Source organism: Erinaceus europaeus, chromosome 7 (assembly GCF_950295315.1).
Source record: "Erinaceus europaeus chromosome 7, mEriEur2.1, whole genome shotgun sequence".
In the NCBI taxonomy this organism is placed as follows: domain Eukaryota; kingdom Metazoa; phylum Chordata; class Mammalia; order Eulipotyphla; family Erinaceidae; genus Erinaceus; species Erinaceus europaeus.
The window spans coordinates 55,097,726-55,107,485 of NC_080168.1; the positions used below are offsets into that span (position 1 = coordinate 55,097,726).

At 38.4% G+C, this 9,760-nt stretch overlaps 1 pseudogene; it reads right to left on the bottom strand.

Moving 5' to 3' along the window:
• Positions 1 to 699: 699 nt before the first annotated feature.
• Positions 700 to 859, bottom strand: LOC132539561 (U2 spliceosomal RNA; annotated as a pseudogene).
• Between the last annotated feature and the right edge of the window lie 8,901 nt (positions 860 to 9,760).

The following is a 9,760-nucleotide window of genomic DNA, read 5'->3' on the forward strand; positions in this document are numbered from 1 at the left end:
AGAAAGAAAATAATAATTTCCACAGAGAGCAGTGAACTCATCACACAGGCATCAATCCCTAGTGGTGATAATCTAGTTAGCAAAAGAAAAAAACAAGAATTTGTGTATATATTTGACACAAGTCAAAGATGGCACTAGAATTTTTACCTCTAGCAATATGGATTTCATTTGTAATCTCAATAAAAAAAAAAAATCCAGTATACCATGGAGTCAAGTGCCCCAAAGAAGTAAAGTTAAGAGAAACCGGGAAGAAAGGAATTGGAGATAGAAAATACAAACAAGCTGGGGGCCAGCTGGTAATGTGCCAGGCTAAGTGCACATAGTATGAATTGCAAAGACCTGCACAAGGATGCCAGTTAGAGACCCTGATTCCCCATTTGTGGGGGATGGGGGAGGAGGGGGCACTTTACAAACAGTAAAGCAGGTCTGTAGGTGCCTATCTTTTCCACCCCTTCACTCTCAATTTCTCTCTGTTCTATCCAATTAAAAAATGGAATAAAGGAGTGGGGGCTAGAGAGATAGCAACATGGGTATGCAAAAAAAAAAATTTCATGCCTGAGCCTCTAATGTCTCAGGTTCAAACCCCAGCACCATCATAAGCCAGAGCTATGCAGTGCTCTGATCTCTTTCTCTTTCTTTCTCATCAAAATAAGTAAATATAATATTAAAGAAAAACCTAGAAGCATTCTTTAAAAATAAGGAATATAGCTGCTGGAAATGGTGGATCCCTGGTGCTGGCACCAAGCTCTATAGATAACCCTGGTGGAAAATAAATAAATAAATAAAATTTAATAACTACTTGAAATTAATGAGCATTAATTTACTACTCTTGATCTTAGCCAAAAGGCCGAGAAGCGATTAATGAACATTAACTGAAATGAAGACAGTGAACTATCTATCCAGGTTCACATGGCACAATGTAGTTTGGTTGGGGAGCATAATTTAACTGTGGTTAGAATCTTTACAGGAGAGAATGGAAAAGTGAAAGAAGGACAAAAAAGTTGACAGTAGTTGCACACTGATAGGTTACTGAGTATAGGAGGTACATGTACATGCTGTTATAACTCTGGCATATGTCAAATGCAGGGGAAATGAACATATGCATGCAATCCTCACTGATGCTTTGCAACAGCACCACTTCCCTAAAAGGAACCAAACAGTGGGCTGGGGAAATCATAAAAACTCATGAAAGCCAGCAGGGTGTGACTCCCCTGGCACAGTAAACACTTTACCATACACACAGTCCTGGATTCAGATCCTGAGTCCCTACCGATGGGGAAAGCTTCACAAGTGGTGTAGCAGTGCTGCAAGTGTCTCTCATCTCTCCTTCTCTTTCTCTCCCCTATCTAAATAAAGAAGGGGGGTGGCCACCAAAAGCAGCAGAGCCAAGCAAGCACCCAGTCTCTGGTAGCACAAAACACACACACACACACACACACACACACACACACACACACACACACACAAACACACACACACACACACTGATAAAAACTAAGAGGAGAGAAAAATGAAAAAGGAATTATAAGCCCAAGAGTACTAATCCAGATTCTCCAAAGAGATGAAGATTGTACACTATGCTTTTATAATTAAGATAACAAAGCTGATACCAAGGAACACTATGCTGGCTGGGTTGTACATAGTGCCATACAAGGCCCCAGAATGGCCTTGGACTTAGGGTAATGCTCTGCTGTCAATCTTGAGACTTCTTACAGTGTTTGAACAAGGATGCTTTCTGGTGGCCTACAGTGAGGTAGGCTCAAACATCAACCCCAAATGACTCAGCTATGGAAACTGATGACACCACACATGTGGCAAGAAGGTAAGAAAAGATTTATTAGCCATATATAAGGGATCTTAGGGGGATCAGGGCAGGCTACCAAAGATTTCCCAAACAGCTTGAGTGAGCCAAGCGCACATGCCTTTAGTTACTATTGTGGTCATGAAAAAACAGTTGGACTGACAGTCTCCATTGGGGAGCTGGGCTTGTCTGGTTTGAACTTCTCCACTTGGTAACAAGGGAAAGAATGAAAGCTTTTAGATGGACTTGTCTCACTAAGAAGCTTGAAATCTGTCACTAGTTAAGCATCAGAAACACAATCAGACTCTTAATTAAAAAAGATCTCTGATGGGTCCTAGGTTAGAATGATGTGGGTTAAACAGCTCATTGTATTTCAATATTTGCTTCAAGTTTGGGACTACTCTGCCCTAATCCAGCTTTCTAGTCTTATTCTCAACTCTGAGATCATCTTCCCAGACAATATTGCTAGTACACTCCATGTTAGCTATTAAGCTCAAGCAAAAAGTTCCAAAGTGATGGCCCCCTAGGAACATACCTAAAATATACTTCCTAGCTTCTTTCCTCCCTACGATCCTATTCTCTTCTGCTCTATTACAATTTTTCAGTTTCTGTTTATTAAATATTTTATCTTCCTTTATATCTTATCACTTTTCAGCCACCAAGTTGTGGGTACTACTATGATTCCATCCTGACTTCCCTGGGCAGAAAGATAGAAACAGGCTGGGAGTATGGATCAATCCTCCAATGCCTATATCCAGTGGATAAGCAGTTACAGTAGCCAAAACTCCCACTTTCTGTACCCCCAAAATATTTCTGATCCATACTTCTAGAGGGGAAGAAATGTTAGGGGAAGATAATTAGAAGGCTCTGAACTCCAACTCCATCAGGACTCAGTGAGAGGAGAAAAAAAAAAGACACTTGGAAGTAGTAAGTGTGACTTAGAAAGGGCCATAGGGAAAAATGGGCAAATATAGATAGTTATAGAAATAATAGTCAGCTAGTATCTGTGACCTTGTGAGAATTGCTTCAGTTTCCAATGGAGGGGGTGGAGAGGATATAGGACTTTGGTGATGGGAATGCTGCAGAATTACACAACTGTTATCTTATTGTTTTGTAAATCAGTAATACATCATTAATAAAAATTTTAAAAAAGAGTCTCTGGATTTCCACCTTGCACTGGGCCACATATATTGGTAGACTTTGTCTTATGGAAGCAGAGACCTAGACAAAGATTTTACTGGGATAAACTACTATGAAAGAGAGTGGGGAAGCAGAGTGGGAAAGGAGAAATCAAAAGCTCACTCAAGCCTAACAAAGCTGTTCCCCACCATGTTCCCTGTGGGGGGCAAATGGTAGGCTTAGTTCTCTTGCTAATGTTTGTTCTCATCACCATGTGGAAGCACATACCCCTCAGAGATAGGGTTCACATTTTTTTTTTCATGTTCAGCTCCACATCAACTCAGATGAGCAACTAGACAGTATTCAGATAGTTGTCAGGAGCTTGATGCAAAATAAAAGCCAAACTTCTGTTTTCTCTGAATTGTAAGTAAGTAGGCTTCAGGTAAAGACCTAAGGAGGCACCTACAATAGTTCACTGGCTATAGCATAGGATAGCGACATTCAGATGTTATCAGTTGTTAGACTCAGCCTCTTTGTTATTTTTATGCAGGGAATAATGCAAGTAAGTGCTTAAAAAAGAAAAAGTGAAATAATTGTCAATGAGTAAAGGTTCTGTAAAAAAAAGTTAATTATACCTTCATTAAAAACTTCAAAGTATAGACCTGGTGACTTGTGCTTAGGCTAATCCTAATCTATTCAAAATTCTATTCAAGTGAAGACAATTTTATCAGTTGAATTTATTCATTATAGTCTATCCTACTCTACTCTTCTAATTAAAACCTTCTTTCTAAAAACTTGTAGTCAAGATGAAACTTTTGTGCCCAACCTTCTTATTTGCTCAGTATATCCAATACACTTAACAAACTCCACTTAATTACGCTTCATCAATATAAAAAAGTTTTAAATTGTTCAATATATATTTCCTATCCATTTTAGTGTTTTAACAAGGGTTTACTGGTAATATGGGCTGTAAACATTCTCTTTTCAAATCATATTTAGAGGCTGTTGTTGTTAACCATTTCCTGTTTTTTATCATACAGCTTATTAGCCAGGGCAGACTTTTTTTTCTATTTATTTATTTATATATTCATTTTTTGCCTCCAGGGTTATTGTTGGGGCTTGGTGCCTGCATTAAGAATCCACTGCTCCTGTAGGTCATTTCCCCCATTTTGTTGCCATTGCTGTTGTCGTTGGACAGGACAGAGAGAAATTGAGACGGGAGGGAAAACAGAGGGGGGCGGAATAGACACCTGCAGACCTGCTTCACCGCCTATGAAGTGATCTTCCTGCAGATAGGGGAAGCCAGGGGCTCAAACCAGGATCCTTAGGCCAGGCCTTGCACTTTGCACCATGTTCACTTAACCCCCTGTACCACTGCTCAGCACCCAACTAGCAAAATCTTTAAGAATAAAATGTCTCTCTCTGTGTGTGTATGTATTTAACACTATCCACAGCTCTGAATTTCTTATATTCAAATTAAAAATAGAAAACATAAAGGAAATTTTAACTCTCACCCAGGCTAGCAAAGTTAGATAGGCTCTTCATTTAGTTAGGGCTCTATATTAAATACACACAGTCAAGTCTTCTGTTCATCCTTAAAGTACTTCCTCTAAGATGCTAGAAAATTAACTAAGTCTATACTGCTGGTGGGAGTGTAAATTAACCCAACCCTTGTGGAAACAGCCTGGAGACGTCTCAGAACACTAGAAATGGACCTGCCTTTGATCTGGCAATTTCTCTCCTGGGGATTTACTCAAAGGAATCCAAAGTACCTATCAGGAGAGATCTATGTATACCTATGTTCATAACAGCCCGTTTTAAATAGCCAAAACATGGAAGTAACTTAGATATCCAATGACAGATGAGTGGCAAAAAAAAAAAAAAAAGTGGTATAGTTACATGATGGAATACTACTTTGCTGTTAAAAATGACGAGGTCACATGCTTTGCATCATCTTGGAAGGAACTTGAAAACATTGTTAAATGAGGTAAGCCAAAAAGAGAAGGACAAATATCAAATGATCTCACTTACAAGCAGGATTTAATGAATACGGAGAGAGACGGAGAACACTAAGTGAAATGTGAACCAAGCATGGTATATTGCAGCAAAGCAAAGAACTCTAGGGAAGGAGGAGAAGGAAGAGAGGAAGAGAACTTTGTGGTCCTCGTGCATAATGAAATCATGCTCATGTCAATGACTGCATTAACCTCAATAAAAAATGAAAAAATTTCTGAAACTTGCCCAAAATTCTCTCACAAATCAGGTTATATATAGTCATTTTTTTAAATTTCTTTATTGGGGGATTAATATTTACAGTCGACAGTGAATACAATAGTTTGTGCATGCATAACATTGCTCAGTTTTCCACATGACAATACAACCCCCACTAGGTCATCTGTCATCCTTTTTGGACCTGTACTCTCCGCCCCTCCCCACCCCAGAGTCTTTGATTTTAGTGCAAGGTTGCATATAATCTCATGATGCTCCTACAAGCTGAAAAAACAAAGCTCTGTTGCATCCCAGTATTTTTCTTTCAGGTATTTAGAATTGGGTTGGCTGTTTAATACTAAAATATTTTCATCTTTTTGAATTCTGTAGCTTTTCCTTTTTCTTCTATTATTTAGCGTCACACTGGCAAATCATGTTCCATTACTCAGATTGGTCATTCTTGCTTTCTGAAAGAGTCTGGAATATAACTGAGGATAGAAAGTCTACACATTTGTTCTTATTGGGACTTGGACTTGCCAAACAGAACTAGGAATTTCATTGTACTTTGGATCTTTAATAGGAAAAGGGTAATTTTAGATCTGATTTTAAATTTGTCATATACATATCTGCTCATTTTAAAATTTACTTAAGATTACAAAGGAAGAGGGCCAGGTCGTGGCACACTGGGTTCAGTTCACACAGTACAAAGCACAAGGACCAATGCAAGGATTCTGGTTCTAGCCTCTGGCTCCCCACCTACGGCTGGGGGAGGGAGGAGGGAGTGGTTGCTCCACAAGTGGTAAAGCAGGTCAGCAGGTGTCTGTCTCTCTCCCTCTCTATACCCCTCCTTTCTCAATTTCTGTCTGTCCTGTCCAATAAAAAAAAAAAAGGCAGCAGTGGATTCATAGTGAGAGCACTAATCCCAGTGATAACTCTGGAGAAAAAATAATTACAAGGAAATGCTTAGTTTACTTATATTTGGAAATAAGTTAAGATCTTATTCAGGTATCCAACATCACAAGCAAGAATATCTAAAAATGTCCTTTCTCCCCAGTGTTACACTGTACTAAGTGTAGATGTCCTATTTAATCTCCGAGAAACGTAAAATAGAACATTGTTAAAATAGTAAAATGCTATATATTTTCTTTTTTTAATTTCTTTATTGGGGAATTAATGTTTTACATTCAACAGTAAATACAATAGTTTGTACATGCATAACATTTCTCAGTTTTCTATATAACAATACAACCTACACTAGGTCCTCTGTTACCCTTTTTGGACCTGTATTCCCACCCACCCCACCACTACCCCAGAGTCTTTTACCTTGGTGCAACATGCCAATTCTAGTTCAGGTTCTACTTGTTTTCCCTTCTGATCTTGTTTTTCAACTTTTGCCTGAGAGTGAGATCATCCCATATTCATCCTTCTGTTTCTGACTTATTTCACTTAACATGAGTTTTTCAAGGTCCAACCAAGTTCAGCTGAAAATGGTGAAGTCAGTATTTTTTATAGCTGAGTGGTATTCCATTGTGTATATATAGACCACAACTTGCTCAGCCACCCATCTGTTGTTGGACACCTTGGTTGCTTCCAGGTTTTGGCTATTAGAAATTGTGCTGCTAAGAGCATATGTGTACACAGATCTTTTTGGATGGGTGTATTGGGTATCTTAGGATATATCCCCAGGAGAGGAATTGTAGCATCATAGGGTAGGTCCATTTCTAGACTATGAGAGTTCTCTAGACTGTTCTCCACAGAGGTTGGACCAATTTACATTCCCTCCAGCAGTGCAGGAGGGTTCCTTTGACCCCACAACCCCTCCAGCCTTTGCTGCTGTTACCTTTTCTGATGTATGACATTCTCACAGGAGTGAAGTGGTATCTCATTATCTTTATTTGCATTTCTCTGAGAACCAAAGACTTGGAGCATTTTTTTCATGTGTTTCTTGGCCTTTGGGATCTCTTCTGTGGTGAATATTCTGTCCATGTCCTCTCCGCATTTTTGGATGAAGTTATTTGCTTTCTTTTTAAAATTTTTAAAAAATATTTATTTATTCCCTTTTGTTGATCTTTCTTTTTGCCTCCAGGGTTATTCCTGGGGCTCAATGCCTGCACCATGAATCCATGCTCCTGGAAGCCATTTTTCCCCCCTTTTGTTGCCCTTGTTGTAGCCTTGTTTGTTATTATTGTTATTGTTGATGTTGTTCATTGTTGGATAGGAAAAAGAAAAATGAAGAGAGGAGGGGAAGACAGAGGGGGAGAAAAAGATAGACATCTGAAGACCTGTTTCACTGCCTGTGAAGCAACTCTCCTGCAGGTGGGGATCTGGGGTCTCGAACCGGTATCCTTATGCCAGTCTTTGCGCTTTGTGCCATGTGCACTTAACTCTCTGCGCAACCGCCTGACTCCCATTATTTGTTTTCTTGTGGTTGAGTTTGGTAAGTTCCTTATATATTTTGGTTATTAGCCTCTTGTCTGATGTATGGAATGTAAAGATCTTCTCCCATTCTGTGAGGGGTCTCTTGGTTGGGTAGTGGTTTATTTGTTGTGCAGAAGCTTTTTAATTTGATGTAGTCCCATAGATTTATGCTTGCCTTAGTCTTCTTTGTAATTGTATTCATTTCATTGAAGATGTCTTTAAAATTTATGTGGAAAAGAGTTCTGCCAATATTTTCCTCTAAGTATCTGATAGTTTCTGGTTTAACACCCAAGTCCTTGATCCACTTGGAATTTACTTTTGTATCTGGTGAAATATAATGGTTCAGTTTCATTCTTCTGCATGTTACAACACATTTTTTACAACACCATTTGTTAAAAAGACTTTGCTTTCCCCATTTAATAGTCTGGGCACCTTTGTCAAAGATTAGATGTCCATAGGTGTGGGGGCTTACTTCTGGGCTCTCAAATCCTATTCCACATGTTCAGTACCAAGAAGTTTTGATGACAATGGCCCAATTTGAGATCTGGGAGTGTGATGCCTCCAGTTCTGTTCTTTCTTCTCAAGATTGTTTTGGCAATTCAAGGTCTTTTCTGGTTCCAGATAAACATTTGTAGCATTTGCTCTATTCTCCAAAAAATTTTAATTTGTTTTATTCTCCTAAACATTTGCTCTACATCCCCCCAAAATGTGGTTGGGATCTTCATGGGGACATAATTACATTTGTATATGGCTCTGGGTAGTATATTCATTTTGATGATGTTAATTCTTCCAACCCATAAACATGGAATATCTTTCCACTTCTTTGTGTCTTTTTCAATTTCCATATACAAGTCTTTCACTTCTTTGGTTAGGTTTACTCCTAGATATTTTATTGTTTCTGTTGCAATAGTAAAAGGAATTGATTTCTGGATTTCAGCTTCCTCTGACTTAGTGTTTGCATAGAGGAATGACACTGACTTTTAAATGTTAATCTTGTAGCCTAACACCTTATGTATTGCCTGATGATTTCCAAATGATTCTTGCTGGATTTCTTAGGTTTTTCTATGTATACTATCATGTCATCTGCAAGTAGAGAGAGTTTGACTTCTTCTCTTCCAATCTGTATCCCTTTAACTCCTTGCTCCTGCCTGATTACTATGGCAAGAACTTCCAATGCTATGTTGAATAGTAATGGTGATAGTGGGCAGCCCTCTCTAGTACCTGATCTGAGGGAAATGCCTCCAGTTTTTCACCATTGAGTATGATGTTGTCTGTAGGTTTGATATATATAGACTCCATTCTCTTGAGGAATTTTCCATCTATTCCCATTTTTGTAGTGTTTTGATCATAAAGGGATGTTGTATTTTGTCAAAGGCTTTCTTTGCATCTATTGATATGACCATGTGGTTTTTGGTCTCCTTTTGTTGATGTGGTGGATCACGTTGATTGATTTACGTATATTAAACCAATCTTGTATCCCCCACTTGGTCATGTTGAACAGTCTTTTTAATATACTGCTGTATCTGGTTGGCTAGAACTTTGTTCAATATTTTAGCATCTATATTCATCAGAGGTATTGGTCTGTAGTTTTCTTTTTTGGTTGTGTCCATGTCTGCTTTTGTTATCAAAGTGATATTGGCTTCATAGAAGATGGAGGGGAGTATTCCAGTGTCTTCAATCTTCTGGAAGACTTTTAAAAGTAGAGGTATTAGTTCTTCCTTGAAGGTTTTGTAGAATTCATTTTTAAAACCATCTGGTCCAGGACTTTTATTTTTTGGAAGATTTTTGATAACTGTTTCAATTTGATTAGCTATGATGGGCCTGTTCATGTTATCTACTTCTTCTTTACTTAGTTTTGGAAGTTCGTAGGTATCTAGGAAATCGTCAGTTTCTTCCAGGTTCTCTAGCTTGGTGGCATAAAGTTGTTCATAGAAGCCTTGCATGATATGTTGTGGTGTCTGTTGTGATATCTCCTCTTTCATTTATAATCCAATTTATTTGAGTCTTCTCTTTTTTTTGTTTGTTTTGTGAGTCTGGCTAAAGGTTTGTCGATTTTGTTCATGCTTTCAAAGAACAAGCATTTACTTTCCTTGATCTTTTGTATGGTGTTCTTATTTTCAGTATTATTGATTTCTGCCCTAACTTTAATGATTTCTGTCCTTCTGGTTGCTTTAGGGTTCCTTTGTTCTTCCTCTTATAGGTCTTTAAGATGTG